The sequence below is a fragment of the Poecilia reticulata genome, chromosome 23 (assembly GCF_904066995.2).
Source record: "Poecilia reticulata chromosome 23, P_reticulata-male-v2, whole genome shotgun sequence".
In the NCBI taxonomy this organism is placed as follows: domain Eukaryota; kingdom Metazoa; phylum Chordata; class Actinopteri; order Cyprinodontiformes; family Poeciliidae; genus Poecilia; species Poecilia reticulata.
This window is the reverse complement of record NC_088852.1, coordinates 1,209,141-1,229,324: the sequence shown is the minus strand read 5'-3', so window position 1 is coordinate 1,229,324 and position 20,184 is coordinate 1,209,141. Positions and strand designations below refer to the sequence as shown.

At 42.8% G+C, this 20,184-nt stretch overlaps 1 protein-coding gene across 27 annotated transcripts in view; it reads right to left on the bottom strand.

The window, feature by feature from the left end:
- Window positions 1-20,184, bottom strand: part of celf2 (cugbp, Elav-like family member 2) — a 294,221-nt gene that overhangs the window by 190,074 nt on the left and 83,963 nt on the right. The window lies entirely within an intron of this gene.

Genomic DNA, 20,184 nt, shown 5'->3' with positions numbered 1-20,184 from the left:
GAGCTGCTGGTTGAACGGCGGGAAGAAGCTGAGGAGGATTTCTACAGGTGAGCGGAGAGACTGAACACGGCGGGCGGCTGAGGGTTGATGCTTACAGGCTAAGAGCAGCTTTACGGACGAACCGCACAATAAACTTATATCATCCCGGTCTGAACAAACGGGAGGCGGAACATGGCTGGTAGATGAGTTTCTGAACGGAGGAGCCGTAAATATCCCGTGTTGCTCCCCCGGGCTACAAAACAGTAACTGGTAGGGAAGCTCAAAGGTGGAAAAAATAGACTGATGTTGATGTCCGATAGCAACACTGGTGTTATGGAAGATTTACCAATATTTTATTTCATAATTGTTTTTATCCGATTACTCGATTAATCGTAAGAAAAATCTGTAGATTACTCGATTACTAAAATAATCGTTTACAACAGCCCTAATAAAGACACAAAGAAAGATCCAGAAGTGAGACGAAACTTAGTTTATATCTGAGCAAACGATCAGGAGTGATTACAGTTCGTCTGTGAGAACAGCTGAACCCGACCAGCAACAACAACACTCTTCAGAGTGAATGAAGTGACTGAGTGAAGGTCACTCAGTTTCCATTCACCATAAAGTTGCACAAATTGAAATTAAGAAAATCTGCAAACTTTTCCACTCATTTGTAATGAAAACGTAGATAAATGTTTTGATGAGATCAGAGGTGATGAAGGATTATGCTTGAAACAGTGACTGCAGGATGGTGAGAGAGAGCAAGACTTTCAGCAGATACAAGGAAGGCTGAGCAGAATTAAAACTGTTCAGTTTTTCTATATACAAATGAGAAAATATCTTAAGTATTCTCATCACGCCGCAGCTTTAAATGCCATTTTTCCAGCATCTAAATATGTAAATTAATCTTTTTATCATTTATTTTTAAAAGTATAATCCTGATGCGTTTCCTCCTCAAAACTCGACTGATGTGAACAAACAGTAAGAACTCTAAATGAATGCAAGTTGTTAAAACTTATGTTGCCACAATCATCAGCTGTTGCAGAGTGAACACACACACACACACACACACACACACACACACACACACACACGCCATCCGAGGCGGGCGGCGTGCGGCGAGGCTCCTCTGGGTTGCCGTATCATTTTAAACATCCATCAGCTCAGCAGATATCATATTAGCTCCTCATCTGCATACGGCACAGACAGAATGACAAACGAGAGAGAGAGGGAGCGCTCACTCGCTCGCTCGCCCCGCGCCTCCTTCCCGCGCCTCCTTCCACCCTCCGACCCTCGCTCTCCTCCCTCCGTCTCCTTATCCTCTCTTCTAACCTCCTAAATTGGATCAGCGCTGCCAGCCGAGCGTGTGCAGGAGTGTGTGTGCACATTGTTGCGGTGTAATCACATCTTTTAAATGGAAAAAGGGGATGAATCTCAGGAGAAACGATGACCACTGGGCCCATATCTGACTCCTGAGCCCCAGGCCCCCCAGACCCCCCAGTCCCCCCAGACCCCCCAGTCCCCCCAGTTCCTATTGGCAGTCTTTGTATTTCAGGATACTCCATCACATTTGCTTTCACCAGGCAATCTAAGAGTCCTGAAAACTTTTCTTCCCTCAGATCCTCCGTCTAATTCTCCTCCACAACTTTCACTCCAAACTTTTCTGCAGTTTTAACCTTTAAGCAACAATTTATGGATATTTTTTAACATGATGCAAAAATAACCCCAGTGAGCTTTATAAGCACTCATTTGACTTTTTTAATGCTGGAAGCTAAAACAAGACTTATTTTGTTGTGTTTATGCAGTGAACGTATACATTTTCCAATAAGCTGCTTTATGAGAGAATACGTTTGGTTTAAATTGTGTAAGCTCAATAAAACATTAAAATTCCCCCCAAATTGTACAACGTTTAACATTTTCAATATGTGTGTGTAATGTAATTTTGAGCTAAAGTGGTGATCACTGTAACCTCCTGCAGATCAGTTAATCTTTAATGCTGAGGTCTTCCAAGGCCTCTGGAGAAACCTCGTTTAAAAGCAATAAAACGATCCCAAATTAAATAATCGCAGCCTGCTCCTTGTTCTGTGGAAGCCCGTCTTCATCCGGTTCAGCCGCTTCGTTATTGGATTTCTCTGAAGCAGCGTTGCATCCTGCCCAGAAAATAAAGGTTCTGCAGGAATTACACAGAAAATGAGCCACTTCCTGGTGTTTTCAATAGCTACTTCTTACTTCTGAGCCATTTGTCATCACTGCTGCGCTTCGTCTCTAAAATAAGAGCGCAGGAGATTCACTGGCATCATTACAAGCTTTCCAATAAGTGCTGGGCTGTTTCCCCTAAAAACGGTATTTTTGGCTCAAGGAGTCGGAGTTAATGGTGATTTTTTAGCAGATTATTTTCGGTGGACAGCCGGGAAGCCAACGTTTGTCCCGACTTTGTCTAAATCAGTTGAGTAATTTGATCCAATCATTTTCTTATCAGTATTATTATTGGTATTTCAGCTGCCTTCACATTTACTGCAGACACAAAAAAAATCTTAAAAGCCATAATTTAGTCCCATTACCAGGCTGAACTGAGCTAGCAACAAATAAATGTAAAATAAAACTATTATAAAAAAAAGTTTAGGAACTTATTTGATAATCTCTCAGGGATCAATACAACGTGACACAGGAAATACTGAAAGTTTTTAAAGTGAACATACATTAAAAAAAATCTGTCAAATTAAAAAGTTCCTGACTGGAATGTTTGTGTTCGCTTGTTTCTGGTACGTCCATAACTGTGACGCACAAGCTACATCCGCTAACAGCGACAGACGACGACTTCTCAGGTCGACTGAGGGTTAATTTCTGCTTTAAACGATCTGATTGGACGCTGAGAAACACTACTGTTGTGTTCAAGTTGTGCTAAAAGGAGTTAGCATTTCGGTGAAGCTATTCAAGCTAGCATCTCAATGCTAAACATGTTGCTAATGCTAATGTTAGCATCCACAGTCCACATGAACGATCAGGGATCAGATTGAAGAACCTTAAGATTAAAAACCATAAATATTTTTGTTGTTCATGTTTATTCAATAATTTAGCAGCAAAAATATTTTTTTTGAATTGAAAATGTTTATTTTGCTAAGATTTTTAATTAATTGTTAATTACAGAGCCTGCACTATTAAAAACCTGAATTGAGTTTCATGAATATTTTTTACAGATCTGATGAATCTAATAATTAATTAATACTTAAAGTGACAGGCTAAACTTTTTAGCTTCACGTTGCCATGAAGAGTAAATGCAGCTCTGAGGGAAAAGTGACGAGGAGTAAAAAATATTCCTCAGATTTTACTTCATCTTGTTTATTCGTTGTTATGTTCAAGAAGCAGTTTGAGATCCTCTGAGCTCTGTGACTTAACCTGCTGGAAGCACAAACAACACGGCAAACGTCCGTTTCATGTTCAGGAAAGAAGAGTTCAGAGAGTGAAGGAGGACAAGAAGCCGCGCCGCTCCTCAGCCAGACTTAAGATCCAAAACATAACAACAGTTCAGAGAGAAAAGGCGATATCAGAGACAACCGGAACAACACACAGGGACGCTGGAGCGCAGCGCCGCGACAACGGCTGGGAAGCCGCAACATAACGGTGGGCGGGGGGGGCGGAGGGGAGTTAGAGGAAAAGAGAGGGATGAATGCAGTGGTATCCTCAGATCTGAAGGCAAATCCCCCTCGGTGTTAGTTCTGCTCGAGCGCCTGGCACTGACACATGAATATTTCATACTGTTGATGTTTAAATCCCATCATTTGCGATGTGGTGCGTGAGCGTGCGTGGAGATCCGCTGAAATGAGGGAGAAGAAGGGTGAGGTGTGTGTGTGAGAGAGTGTGTTGATCTATAATGCATAGTTTCAGTAAGTTTACTTGTGATATAGTCTATTGCATCTGTATTTCAGCATTATGAAAGGAGCTGAGCACCTTGAGGCTCAGATTAGCATGTTAGCTCATCCATATGCAGCGCAGGCCGTGACGTAGCATAACGCCCAAACAATGGAGGCGTACTGTACATAACGCTATATGCTGCTACACAATGCTACACGCTGCTAAAAGCTGCTAGACACTACTATATGATGCTATATGATGCTACACAATGCTACACGCTGCTACAAGATGCTAAAAGCTGCTACACACTACTATATGATGCTATATGCTGCTATGTGATGCTAAACAATGTTAGACGCTGCTATATGATGCTACACACTGCTATATGACGCGACAATGCTACACGCTGCTATGTGATGCTAAACGATGCTACACGCTGCTATATGATCTTAAACGATGCTACACGCTGCTATATGATGCTACATGCTGCTACATTCTGCTATATGATGCGACACGTTGCTATATGATGCTGCACGATGCTATATGGTGCTGCACGATGCTATATGATGCTAGATGCTGCTACATTCTGCTATATGATGCTACAAGCTGCTATATGATGCTACACGCTGCTATATCCTGCTACACGATGCTATATGCTGCTATATGATGCTACACGATGCTATATGCTGCTACACGCTGCTATATGCTGCTACATGATGCTACACGATGCTATATGCTGCTACACAATGCTACACGCTGCTATATGATGCTACACGCTGCTATATCCTGCTACACGATGCTATATGCTGCTATATGATGCTACACGCTGCTATATGCTACTATATGATGCTACACGCTGCTATATGCTGCCACACGTTGCTACATGATGCTACACGCTGCTATATGCTGCTATACGTTGCTACATGATGCTATATGCTGCTACACGCTGCTATATGATGCTATATGCTGCTATACGATGCTACATGATGCTACACGCTGCTATATGCTGCTATACGTTGCTACATGATGCTACACGCTGCTATATGCTGCTATACGTTGCTACATGATGCTACACGCTGCTATATGATGCTATATGCTGCTACACGCTGCTATATGATGCTATATGCTGCTATATGATGCTACACGCTGCTATACGTTGGTACACGCTGCTATATGCTGCTATACGATGCTACACAATGCTATATGCTGCTACATGCTGCTATATGATGCTATACGCTGCTACACGTTGCTACATGATGCTACACGCTGCTATATGCTGCTATACGATGCTACACAATGCTATATGCTGCTATATGATGCTATATGCTGCTATACGCTGATATATGCTGCTACACGTTGCTACATGATGCTACACGCTGCTATATGCTGCTATACGATGCTACACAATGCTATATGCTGCTATATGATGCTATATGCTGCTATACGCTGATATATGCTGCTACACGCTGCTATATGCTGCTATATGATGCTACACAATGCTATATGCTGCTATATGATGCTATATGCTGCTATACGCTGCTACATGATGCTACACGCTGCTATATGCTGCTATACGATGCTACACAATGCTATATGCTGCTATATGATGCTATATGCTGCTATACGCTGATATATGCTGCTACACGCTGCTATATGCTGCTACACGCTGATATATGCTGCTACACGTTGCTACATGATGCTACACAATGCTATATGCTGCTATACGATGCTACACGCTGTTATATGCCCATCCATCCATCCATGAACCTCATCCTGACCCACACTGTGTTTTCAGGTGGGGTCAAAAGGTCAACAGTTTTCTTATTCAGGTTTTGAGTTGATCAGAGGGAAGAAGAGACGACTGCTCCTGATCAGAAACCGGATCCTGATCCAGGATCTGTTCATCCTTCATCCATCCTTCTGGTTCATCACCCATTAATCAGTCATGATTTATCTGATCCATTTCCAGCTCAAGTCACCTGGAATCTCACCAGAAACTCATCCCCTAATGAAGATGATATGTTCAATATGAGCCAAGTTATCCTGAAGCCTTTTCACCAGGATGCTTTCCAAAGAGGTTTCCCGATCAGGAGGTTTCCCGATCAGGAGGTTTCCCGATCAGGAGGTTTCCCGATCAGGAGGTTTTCCGATCAGGATCTCCTTCAGGTTTTCCTTGTTTCTTTCTCCCAGCAGATCAAACCCCGGACTGGTTTCCAGATCCACATTTCCCAGCTAGCAGCAAACTCACAAATGACTACTGGAACTGAAGCTACCTGCAAAATTAATTGCCTGCTATGTTCTTCTGAAATGGTAACAGGGAGGGCCAGCAACCTTGTGTTGTACCGCCGGAGGGGAAAGTAAACAATTAGAGACTCTGTGACTAATGAATTACGTGATTAACGAGTGTGTCGCAGGTAAACCTGCACCAGACTGACACACACATCCACTCGGCTGCACACACACAGCTTATCTGCACAGCATTCGGGGCTCAAGTGAAATACGGCGCCGCTCGTCCAGATTCCTTTTCTCCCCCCACCAACCGCAAACATGCTCACCCTGAGCGTTAAGTGAAACAGCTGGCGGATCCACTCACCGATGGGCCGATAGCGCGTGTGTGTGGGGAGGCTGCGCCGTGAGATAAGGCAGAGCTGGTTTGTGTTACAGTGACGGATAAAGATTGGAGGAGGAACGATAGCAGAGCGCCGTGGAGGGACGGACAGAGCTGTGCAAAAGACTTGAGTCGGCCGTTATCGCCACGTATTCTGGGTTCAAAGCGCCGGACTTCCTTTGTGACGTTTAAAAGTGGCTCTGACCGGCTCTTTAAACATTATTCTGTTAATAAAAGTCCTGCTGATTGACCGACTAACTGATGGCACACACACACACACACACACACACACACACACCACGAGTCCAGAAACTTTGGAGGAGAGTAAACAGTTCCTGACCCGACTCATTCGGGTCTGAACCATCTGGTTTCCACTTCCATCTGGGACGAGTTGGACCTCCAGCTGGACTGATATTCTCTCTGGTGTCACACCAGTTTGCAGCCAGCAGCTCATTTGTACTGGGACGACTGGAACCGGCCTCCACCTCAGGTTCACCTAAAGTTCAGGTTGTTTTTCCAAAGAGTTGAACCCAAAACTCCATCCATCCATTTTCTTGCACCCTTTTTCCCTCAGTGGGGTTGGGAGGGGTGCTGGTGCCCATCTCCAGCCAACCTTTTCGGGTGAGAGGCTGGGTCACCCTGGACAGGTCACCAGTCTGTCGCAGGGCAACACAGAGACACACAGGACACACAACCATACACACACACACACACACACTCACGGGCAATTTGGAGAGGCCAATTAACCTGACAGTCATGTTTTTGGACTGTGGGAGGAAACCGGAGAACCTGGAGAAAACCCACCATGCACAGGGAGAACATGGAGACTCCATGCAGAAAGACCGGGAATCGAACCCAGAACCTTCGTGCTGCAAGGCAACAGTTCTACCAACTGCGCCACTGTGCAGCCACCCAAAACTCTTAAACTCTAAAATCTGAGACAATGAGGAACTTTTGGCTCCAATAAACGATCAATATTTACATCCAGGAAGTTAACAAGATGGTTCATGTGATTTTAGCTTCATTTCTTATTTAATGGAATCGCTGCAGTTGGTAAATTGTGTTTTTAATTTACATTTGTAAAGGAAATGCAACTTATTAATATGTGAAACTTATAAGAACAAGAAATATAGAGAATTTATTGCTGACATTTCTGCAGAAAAATGATTAAAATGAATCTATTTTTTATCCATCGAGGTCGAGATCTGGATTGTGGCTGGCAGGAGGAACTGATGGATGGATTTGAACATTTTATGGTTATTTATCTTCATAATTCATCAAACGTATTGATCTAGTAAAAAGCTGCATCAGAACTAAACGGTTTGTTGTTGATGATCTGGAGGAAACTGAAGGGATTTTCAGTCAAATCTACAAAACATCTTAAAATATCACAAAGTTTGGAAAAATAAGTCAAAAATCTGAATATTTTAATAATCGATTATTCTGCCGATCAGATTTAAACATTCTGCAGGTTTTCATTTAAACATGTTATAAAACATAAGATGCAGATAGAAAAGGTAATATATTTATACAGTGATTAATTGTTGCTTTAACTGGTTAATTATTTACAGAAAAACGTGATTTTTTTTACAGAATCTGAACTGATTCACAGATAAAAAGTTTTCATCTCAAGTGCAAAAGTTTTGTCTTGATTGCTGCTTTTATCACAGTTTTTAGAGTAAATGCTCAATAAATTAGTTGATATTTCAGAAACTGATGGTTTCAGCCCTAATAGCAGCTTTAACTCCTTTTTGTTCCTGATCCTCATTTTGAGCACAAAATGCTGTCAGATGGAAGAACTGGACAGAAAACCAGTAAAAAAGCTCCTGAAACTTTTCCAGCTCCGCTGCTTTTACAGATTACACAAAACCTCCCTATAAATCTACTCTGTTCCACCCAGAACCCAGCGGACCCGAGTCCCATCAGACGGCCCGGTAATGAAAAGCATGTAGAGCGTCAGGATCAGACGAGAGGCAGCGGCTGGCTTCTTATAAATATGCATCAAATGTCCAAAGCAACGGCTGCAGGCAGCAGAGGCTGATAGATGGGAAGAGACGCAGCAGACACGTTGTGTTTGGCTTACAGTGTGTGTGTGTGTGAGTGTGTGTTAGAGAGAGAGAGTCCCAGAGTGGTGTAATGACCCCCCAAGGGAGCAGGACCCCAGGCTGAGCCTCCCTCCTGCTGTACAGGGGGGGGCGACAGCTGCCAGCTCCTCAGGACTGTAATTGGCTGGCTGAGAGAATATACCACACACACACACACACACACACACACACACACACACACACACACACACTCTCATGTCCATGCACCTTTAGCTCAACTCGATCCCCAGACTGACAGTGAGGCTGAAAAGCCACAAAGCACCTGGTCCGAGTCAGCCACAGGGTCTCCTGGCAGCGGCAGCAGGGGCTTTCAGCTGGACGGGGGGTGAGAGGGAGGGGGCGACTTATTCAGTGTGACACCGCCGTAAACACACACACACACACACACACACACACACACACGGAGTGACAGCTCCAAATCACAGGCGACAGCTTGACTGGCAGGTGGGTCCGAACCGACGGAGGAGGGAAATATGAAAAATAATAAGCTGTGATATTACCCAGATGGGAGGTGTGTGTGTGTGTGTGTGTGTGTGTGTGTGTGTGTGTGTGTGTGTGCGCTTCACTCTGTGCTCAGAAATAAAACTGTTCCCTTTTTCCTCTGCAGCTTCATTTCAATATTTGGGTTTATTACAATCACCAGAATAACGACCATGTAAAAAAATTAACTATTTGAATAATATCGTAATATTACGATAAGTTGTACGAGAATAAAGTTGTATAAAATCCTGGAATAAAGAGATAAAACTGCACAAATAAAGTCAAAATATTACGATAATGAAGTGAAAATATTATCAGATCGTTTCCTGATATTGATAAAAATCTGATGTGTTAATAAGTTAATTCATTTGTTATTCTTTGGTTTTGGTTTTACAAATAACTTGACAAGATGCTCAACGTTCGACTTTATTCTGAAAATATTGACTTTATTCTTGATTTTATTCTCATAATAGTATTTTATTGTGTGTTTTTTCTAATACTCCACCATAAACTTGTGATCTTTGCAGCTTTGAGGAAACTAGAGTCTTGAAAGGAGAAATCATCAAAGTTATACTTATGGCTTTTCTTCTTAATATTAATTACATTTAGCAAATATGACTCAAATATCTAATCAGAGCTTCTGACTGTGTTCAGGAAACGTTTCTTTGAACCGGCAGCGTCACGGTAAAGTTTGGTTCCTTTTATAAGTTAAGCGCTGCTGAATATGACCAGTGGTGGAGAAAGTACTCAAAAATGTACTTCAGTAAAAAGGTACTGGCTTTTAAAAATACTTAATATTACTTGCTGAATAATAGCTAATCGCTAATATTAAGTGAACTGATCGTATTTAATTTTAACACATTAGAAATGTGCCGTTTTAATGAATAACGCCACAGATGAAGCATGTTTTATTGTGTTTACTCTGTAACATAGATATGTGATTCTATGCATCATGAATAAAAAGCCTGTCCTAACATAGCTACTCTGCTCCTGGCTGCTTGGTTGCCCGTCCTCTCTCACCCACCTTCTTTCCATCCCCTTTCTGTTGGATTTCTTTCAAAATAAAAGCCACCAGTGGAAAAAAAGGGAAGTTCATGCAGTCAAGACCACCAACCCAAGACCAGCAAAAAAAATAACTTTTACCATCAAAATTGCTTCTCAAATTGATCTGAAAGATCCTCATTCCCATAAAACACCTAGATATTAAATACTTAGAGCTGAAATACATTTAATCAGTAAAGATCCGTCCAGAAGAATCGGATCGTTCCTCATCGCAGATGCAACATGTGTCTCTGTACAGCTAGCTTAGCTAGCATCACGTCCACAGATCTTACCTTTCTCTAAGCTTTCCTTCCAACTGACGCTAAAAGTTGGACAAAGTCCGTGAAAGCGAAGCGTTGCTGATTTTACATGTCGCCATATCTTATGATTTATGCAGCTATTATATTACTGACGATCAGAGGAAACCACTGCGCATGTCTGGAGCTCCGCGTGCGAGTAAAGGTGGAGCCGATGGTGACAACAGACACTAAGTCACGTTATTGCTGGGATTTTACGGCGCCACCTTAAATCCCTGAACGTCACATTTTAACGGAAGAAAAGAGCAACGAGACTTGGATGTAACGAGTAACGCGAGAGTTTGTAGAAATGTAGTGAAGTAGAAAGTACAGATACTTACTGTAAAATGTAGTGGAGTAAAAGTAGAAAGTCCCCATTATTAAATCTACTTAAGTAAAGTACAGATACACGAAAACTTGTACTTAACGAAACATTCAGAGTCGTTTTCACAGACGTGAACCTGACGTGCAACGTTCAGGTGAACCTCTCTGATCGGAACAGTGAGGATCAGAAACGTCGATGTTTAAAGTTTCTTTAGTGAATAATTCAGCTGAGAAAAGTTTATTTCTTGGTCACATAATCATCCTGTGTTCAGGTATAAACAGATGTTTGTTCTTTACATCCTAATTAAAATAACTAATGAGCTGGAGACGTTCAGCAGAGCAGAAATAAAAACTACAAAGTGAGAAAGCAGAGATTAAATCACCTGTTTTCGGTTTCACCTGAACGCATCACGCTCACATGTAGTTCCTCAGATTAAAGAGTGAAGCAGCTGAAGTGAGTGAGTCTCCTGGAGGACAGAGGATGAAGACGTGAGGCGAGGGGAGAAAAATTCAATATATTTTTAATCTAGCGGATGTAATCAGATTATGCGTCTGCCAGGAGCGACGTATTTCATAGGGAATAACCAGTTTGGGAGCGGGGACGGGCACTTTGGTTGGCCGATCTACATCGACTCTGACAGATTCTAATAAATGTGCTGGGAGGCGCCGCAGAAACGCGACGCCGTGTAATCACGTTATCATGACGAACCGGGATTCCGATGCCGTCCCACGTGAGCCGCGCCGGGGAAAATCCAATTAACCGCGAACGCCTCACGCTGCGGGAACCACACGGAGGATTCTGGTTCTGGCTCGGTCCGGTTTCAGCAGCTGCGGCTCGGAGATTCGATCCCGACCGGCGGAAACGAGATAAAATAAATAAATAAAAAACCGTCCCCGAAGCTTCAGAGAGCCGGGTAATTAGAGCCGACCCAACATCTGCCGACATGTTCGACCGCGTGTGAACAAGCGGAGACCGAGACATCCAGGTTTCCATGGCAACCGCACAGGGTCGACGCGTCCGAGCCGGAACGGCGGCCCAGCGGAACTTCCTGCACGTTCCACCAACAACACCGAGGTTTTTATTAAAAATAGAAAACATCCAACGACAGGAAAAAAAAAAAAAAAGTCAGAATACTGAGAAAAAAAGTGAATTTCTTTCCTTCCTGTTGTCTTCTTTGTAGTTTCTGCCAGTGGTAACATCTGGTTGGTGATGATGTGAAGTTAATGTTTCCATTGCAGTTTTGCTCCAGCAGAAAATCCATAAGCGTTTCATCAAAAACAGAAGTTTTTTTTTTTTTAGAAACTGGCATTAAGCAAATTAATATTTGTGCATTTGAAGGCGAGTGGAGCTGAAGCTGCTGTGATGAGTTTATGGAAATGTTCCTCCTGAATCTAAAGCCTCCTGACCACATGAACCGTCCTCCATGAAAACATTCAGGAAAGTTTCTGCCCAGTTCCTGCGACAAAGACCAGAAGTGAAAGTAAAGATCATTGCAGCTTCATAACGGCTGCAGGTCATCCTCAGGTCTGATTTAAAACAGACCAAAGCTTCAAGTTTTCTCCTTGAAAGCTTTGAAAGCATCGTTCTTCAGCCCTGATTAGCATGGATGTTAGACGGGAGCTGAATGCTGTCTAGACTCCAGCGGTTCATCCATCCTCAGGTCAGCTCTGTCCTAGTCAAAGCATCTATGAGAACAAAGCTTTTCTGCACAACTTGGACCTTCAGGAGACAAATCTGAATACAGAAACTTTTATACAGTGTTTAAGTTGAGACTGTTTATCAAATGAAAACGTAGCTGAAGGAAGAAGTTGCTCAGAGCTGGAAAAGTTTTCATCCTTTTTGCTTCATCAGAACTTTTGGACCCAGAACCGAGTCAGAACTCGAGCGGCCCGGTTCTGATCCGGCTCCTCAGTACCATCAGAACTCTGACCATCACTACAAACACTCAACGGTTTTAATAAATCTCACCTTCTGAGAGTCATTTTGATTAATCTGAAATAATCTCCATGAATTATAATTACAGCCAGGAAGTTAAAGGATTACATCATCCTGTAAAAACGGCCTAAACAAAGTATTTCCATCCGTCTGCGGTCCGGACTCGGTTGTGGCTCCTTTTGCTGACAGATCAGCTGGTTTCGATCCAGAACTCCGGAATGGTTTGAGTCACATTTTCTCAAGGCTGATGCTTGTGCACTTTTTCCTTCCACTAAACTTTCAATGAGCATGAATGGATATAGTGTCTTGTTGCTCATTACCTCCTTACAAATGATTTTTTTAATTTTAATAATCTGGTTGAAATGTAACATTTCATCAGAAAAGTGTGAATTTAAAGCATATATATATAATAAAAGCTGAAGCAGAGAGGAAGACGCTCTGATGAGGTTTGTCCTCACGGCTCCCGGCGGCTTAAATACGGAAATTCAAGGAGGAAGAGCAGAAATGGTGTGAATGAAAAGCTTTGATTAAACCAGCAGAGGGAACAATTTAAAAGCAGACATCTGATGAACACAGAAAGCTGAGCTCAAAGAGCTAACCTTGATATATTTTTATTAAATCTGAGTAGATCTTTTCAGTCCTGCTTCTTCCTCTCGTCTCGTCACTGAAGAAAAAACTTAACTTTATGTTGAATTAAAGAAAAACAGAGAACAATAACAGGTTTCATCAGGTGTGAAGGGAATGTTTACAATATTGACTGATCATTAATCAATAACACAAACAACCTGAACAAAACAATCTGCTTTCAAATATGTCAAGTAGATTTATTTTTACAAAATGGTTGAAAGCAGCAGCTCCAATCAAAAACTAAAACATGACACATAGTCAGATCTTAGAATAAAGTTAATATTTAGAATAAAAAGCTAAACTTTCCCTCCTTCAGTTGAGCAGGAAGCTGCTAAAGTTCATTCCAGGTCGTTTTCCTCGCAGCGCGGTTTTATTAGGCTGATGCAACGTTTCTCCTAAAAGCTCGACTGAGAACCAGGCAGGAGGAAGAAACGCAAACAAACATCAAATGTGTCGGAAAGGAAGAGGGATGTGAAGAGGAGTCAGCGTTCATTACGTCTGATCATATCTGCTGGTTAAATCGCCCCAGAAAGAAAAATTGGATTCTCATGCAGATCTCTGGTTGCATCTCTTCTCCGTCATCCTGAAGTCAGACGATCCACAACCAGAAGTGACATTTCTGGGAGGCTGCTGGGATCCACAAAGCTCCCGGCGCTAATCGTCACTCCTTTGACGAATGCACTTCCCTCGGCGTTTATCCCACAACTGTTATTGATAAGAAGCCTGCCTGCTCATTTTCAGCACATTCAGTGGAACTTTCCTGATCTCCAGGCGTCCATTTAAAGACGTCTCTTCTCCTGTGTGGGTATTTGTGAAACTGCAGCTGTTTTGACTACAGGTAGGGAAACTAATGGTCTGAAGAAAGGCCGGCGTAAACGGGACTGCAGGGTTTAAAAGCCTCATTGCAATTATGACAGGATTAAATAAAGAAGTGAATTCTAGGATTGATTGCGCCTGGTTGCCCAACGAGGTAATAAATGCAGCAAAGCAATCCGCTCAACCATTAGCTCTGGTAGAGATTTATTTTACGTCCATGTCATGCTCTCAGTTTTCCTAGAAAACAGCCGTGTCTTGTTATGAAGTAATGGCCTTAATCAGCGCTCAGCTGAATTCCTGAACCTGGCCTCGCGGCTCCACCATCGCTGTTTGCTTTTCTCCATGGAAACAACAAAGACATCTCAACTCACTCCAGCTTTATGACAAAACGCTGCGAGAGAGCGCCGCAGCAACCAGCCGCTGTGATGTTCGGGGAGGAGTTAAGGCGTTATGTAAGCCCAAAACAAGAATCTGGTGACATATGAGCGGCGCTGGGCCCTCTGAGTTCAGCCTGGAGCAGACGGACGGGTCAGAGCCGGGGGTGACCGTGAGAACGGGCCTGCTGAGCTCAGCTTCTGACCACCAACACACACCGGTCCAAACAAATCACACCACCGTCTCACACCTGGGGCTTTTATTGTTGTAGTCCGACAACAATCTTAGCTTAAAGCAACAAGAAACAACATTACTCTGAATAGATGGAAATATTTTGATTAATTAGTTTCACAGATTTATTTTTACATACAGAAGTTCAGAGTGGAACCTTTGTACTCCATCGTTCCTGGTACATCCATAAAACCAACACACAAGCAGCAAACACATAATATGTGACACAACCCGAAAGAATTTAGAGTGGAAAAAATAATAATACACATTAAAAAATATATATGTCATCCCAGCACAAATGGAAACAAAGTTCCTAGCTGGAACCTTTGTATTCGCTTGTTTCTGGTACAGCCATAGATCTGACGCGCAAGCTACATCCCCTAGTAGATAAAGTCTCTCTGGTCTCACTGGGTTCAAACTGGTCTGATCTGTTGTGTTCAAGTTGAGCTAAAAGGAGTTAGCCTACCAGCTAAGCTATTCAGGGCTAAAATAGCATCTCTATGCTAAACATGCAGCTAATGCTAATGTTAGCAGAATAGATAGAATAAGACTTTGCTCCAATCTGATGGTTGAAGAACAGATTAAAGTAGAAATATCTTGGCCTGGCATGTGAAACAATCGTCTTTTTGCCCTCCAGCGTTGTTCACATGTGCAAAATCTCCAGATATAAACAACATCATGCAGGAGGTCCATAGACCACAAACCCAGTTTTTAAACACATAATATCACCAAAAATGCAAAAAATATCCAAGTTTTTGAAAAATATCTAAATTCTTTGAAGGTAAAAAGTCAGATTGTTCCTTTATCCAGCTAACAGCTAGCGAAGAGGCAGCGCTGATCCGCCATTAAAAGATCATCCAACTATAGCAGCCATGATGGATCCTGGTGCCTTGGCAGAGTCTGAAGAATTAAAGTAAAAGCCTAAAAATGCAGAGAGATGTTTCTGCTCGGCGACGCATAAAGAGAATGTGAGGAGGAGCGTTAGTCCTGCGGTGGTGAGCGTGTCGCTGGATTTTTTCACCGACTTAAACAGCAGGAAGAACTCTCAGTGTGAAGGCATTAAGCTAACGCAGATGCATAACAAGCGACATGAACGGAGAAGAGGAGACCCTGCTCTGCTCTAATGGAGGTCAAGAGAAGGTCACCGACTGAGCTGGACGTCTCCTGAAACGCCTCACTCTGAGCTGCAGCTGCTGCCTGCACACAGACGGCCGTTTGGCTGTAAGCTGTAGATCTACGAAGCTGGACGGAGGTGGAGATTTGAGCCTCAACGCCTGCCGTAGCGTCCCTGACCCTCAAACAGCACATGATGTACTTTCAGTTTTAGTGTTTCTGATATAAATCTAATAAACAGAAAGATGAAGAACAGCTTGGTTTGACGAAAAAAAACTGGAAATATGATGAACATAACTGTCTGTTGATGCAAGAGAGAGAAAACTGAAACCTTGAATTTATCTGTTTTTATTCACCGAGACAAATTATCCGTTTCTCACTGCAGTAGGAAGGAAAAAACGGTGAAGAAGAAGGTGCAGTTATTGCTGACACTAAAATTTAAAGTAAAACTGTATTTAAAAATATGTTAAACTGATACCGTTTACTTTTGAATGAACGGCGAGGGTTCATTCAAACACCAAGGCTCACCGCACAAGACTCCACTGCTGAAGAAAAAGCAGGTTGAAGCTCATTGAATTGATCCAAGAGCTTACAGATCAATACATGAACCGATCAGGCTGTTCAATCGATCTGAACTCAAGTTCTTTTCAACAACATAAAACATATTTGCTCCAGTGGACCCTCACCAGACTGCAGTCCAGTTTCATTTTCCTTGGTGCTGATTGGCTGAACCGATGAGGAAGTGAGGAAGTCTGTGCTAACGGGTTCTGCAGCCGTTCAGTGTATTAATGAACCTTAATGTAGATTCTGTTAAAACAGTCAGACGTGTTTTATGGAGGTTTTCTAGTGTTTGTGGATTTTATCTAATTGCAGGAGAAATTTGTCCCTGAAATGTATTTATCTGACTTTCTAGTGAAAGTGAGTTTTTACAGTGCATCTTTGCAGTTAACTGAAGGTGTTGAGCCAGGCGAGTTATTAAAGCTCGACCACAGGATGCAGTTCCTGGTCCGGCTCTGATGAACTCCGGTGAACTCCACCTGTTGCCTCGTCATGGAAAACCCGACGAACATCAACAGCCAACGGTGAAAGTGTTAGGTCTGGGCTTTGGCTAGGCCATTCTGTTGCATCTACAACCGTTTCTCCTAATTTAATGGCCTTGTACTGAAATAAATCAGTTTATTTCTGTTGGTATTTCTGTGCTTTTATAAAGTTGTGATATAATCATGAAGTGCTGCATATTTTGCCCTGTAGGTTCTGTTTTCGTCATGAACCAAACTGACGTTATTTACTGGAACTTGGGCTGAACCGATTCCTCGAGTGATTCGAGTACCTCGATTATTAAAATTCCTCGAGGAAAATTGACCTGCCTCGAAGCTTCGTTAATTTATGTTTTATCCTTTAGCGCACCGTGTTTCAGCCGGAACATTATCTGCGTTGCGCGGAGCTCTGACTTCCGCCTCCGAGTTGTTGACGGAAGCTACGTGTTAGCGGCATAACGTCCAATCTTCAAGTTCGGCCCGCGGGGATTTTACTGATTGGTGATAATTCCGGGTTTCCATCGTTTTTTGTGGGACCAATAAACATCCTTAAAATGACCGGCGCGATGCCGGGAGTCCGGCAGCCTTTCTGCTCCGGAGCTGCTGGTTGAACGGCGGGAAGAAGCTGAGGAGGATTTCTACAGGTGAGCGGAGAGACTGAACACGGCGGGCGGCTGAGGGTTGATGCTTACAGGCTAAGAGCAGCTTTACGGACGAACCGCACAATAAACTTATATCATCCCGGTCTGAACAAACGGGAGGCGGAACATGGCTGGTAGATGAGTTTCTGAACGGAGGAGCCGTAAATATCCCGTGTTGCTCCCCCGGGCTACAAAACAGTAACTGGTACGGAAGCTCAAAGGTGGAAAAAATAGACTGATGTTGATATCCGATAGTAACACTGGTGTTATGGAAGATTTACCAATATTTTATTTCATAATTGTTTTTATCCGATTACTCGATTAATCATAAGAAAACTCTATAGATTACTCGATTACTAAAATAATCGTTTACAACAGCCCTCCTGGAATCAGATAAAATCATTTCCTTACTGTAACTTATGAGTAGATCACCACAGAAAAGCTCAATCTGAGACATGGTTGATGCAAAACGACCTGCAGCAAATTAAATATCTTCATTGTCAGAAAAACACTGAAAAACAACCGGAAAGGTTCAGTAAGTACTCCAGACCACCGTGTGGCGCTGCAACGCTCCAGGGGAGAAGCAGGGAACCGTTACAAGAGGTTCAAAATATTCCTAAAACAGCACCATGAAGGCAGAGATTTTGTTTGCAGAAAAGAAAAAGCTAAAACAATCGATGCTAAAGGAGAAAACCTTCAGATCGAGAGTTTAACCTGAAATCTGAGGATTGTTTTAGGTCCAGAAGAACGACCTGCAGAGTCACAGCGTTAACTCATCCAACATGGAGGAAACGGAGGAGATGAGCTGCAGTTTACTCTAAATGTTCAGATATAAAAAGCCTTTAATGATGAAATGTTTCTGGGGATTTTTCCAGTAAACTGTGAAAACATCTTCCTGCAAACTTCTCTCTTCAAGCACAAGTGAAACAAAAAGTGAATATTTTCCACTTGGGTTATTTTGCAGAACAATTAGTCCCATTTTCCAAATACAGCATAATTGCAGATGCTTTATTAGCCTGGTATAACAGGATGAGGAGTGTGCTTTCAACTAGAAAGCTCAATGAAGACGGCGCCAAAAAACATCAGCATTCACCTTTCCCTCCTTTCCCTCGCTGCCTAATTTTCTGTGGGGCGCTAATCAAGCGCTTGTCTCTGCTCATGAATTTAGAGGGAAACCTCCAGCATTTAAATGTGCATTTAATTGCGTCGGTTCTGGAAGCGTCGTTAAGTAAGAGCTGAGAAATACATTTCTTAATGCGACTTAGTGATGCCCGGCAAATCAAAGACCATCAAGCGAATTAATGAGGGTGAGCGGTGAGCGCATTAAGAGTGGAGACGAAGCGTCTCCATAAACAAACAGACAGACAGCAGAGACGGAGGGACGGCTGTCAGCTCAACGCAGACACAAACACCTTCCCTCTGCCGCGCTCCTAAAGCCTTCTGCAGCAGCATTCCTCTGCTGATGAATGGAGCGCCGACGGCGTCTGAAGAAGAAGAAGAAGAGGAGGCGAAACGATGAGAGCAGAGGAAACGGAAAAGAGGAGAAATATGAAACCTTCCTGGTTATTAAAAGCGTCTTATGAGGGCAGAGCTCTGTCGTTAAGTAGTCTGTCAGTTATCAACGAAGCCGTTTCACTGATGGCCGAGGAGGCCTTCCTGCACACACACACACACACACACACACACACACACACACACACACACACACACACACACACACACACACACACACACACACACACACACACACACACACACACACACACACACACCTGAGGTCAGAGCTCAGAACCATAAAACCAAACATTCAGACCATCTGGGAGCTTTTCACCAAGAACTGAACGACCCGGTCCGGTCCGACCCGGTTCGCGCACAGAGCCGTTTCTGCTTCATGCGTGGAGGAAGCGGCCTCTAGGGGGAGCTGCAGGTGTGCGCTGGGGGCCGACCCGTTCGGCTGTCAAGTGCTTGTCAAGAATCGGCAATAAGGCAGATAAGGAGAGATTGGAGATATCTGGGATTGAGCTGTGGGCAATAAGAGCAGCTTCTAGGATGTTATCCTCTGTTTGCTGCTCCAAACGTTCCCGGCCTGCGATGAGACGGGCTCATCGGGCAGATTACCAGAACCAAAGCTGCTGGGGAGCGATCCAAACACGGCGCTGTCAATCTGCAGCCTGAGAGCAGAGAAGAAATCATCCGGGTCGGAACCAGAGATGGTGACAGGTTTACTGTCACCATCTGCAATCAGAACCAGGTCTGCTGGTTCTGTCTAGTTTCTAGTGCAAACATATTAATTCACTTAAATAACATAAAACTAAACGATAAAACATGTTTTAGTAGTTCAGCTCCACTGGTGATTTCCCAGCATTCTTAGCAACATAAACAGAAAAACTGCTCATGAAAATTATTCATATTTTATATCAACCAGGAAATGAAATTAGATTTATATCAGTAAGCTCAATGCATTCATGGATTTTCAAATTTATTGGTTTTTAATTGTGTTTTATTGAACACAGTGGAGAAATGAGTTATAACTATTTATTTGGAAAATATTTTCACAACTCTGTACTTTTTTTACTTGAGTAATTTTATTATAAAGTATTTTTACTCTAACTTCTGGATTTTCTTCCCTCTAAATGAAAAACAAAGATGTTTTAACCAAAACAAATCTGACATTTCAAAGATTTTGTCTGATTTGATCATTTTTTGTAACTTTTCGTCAACTT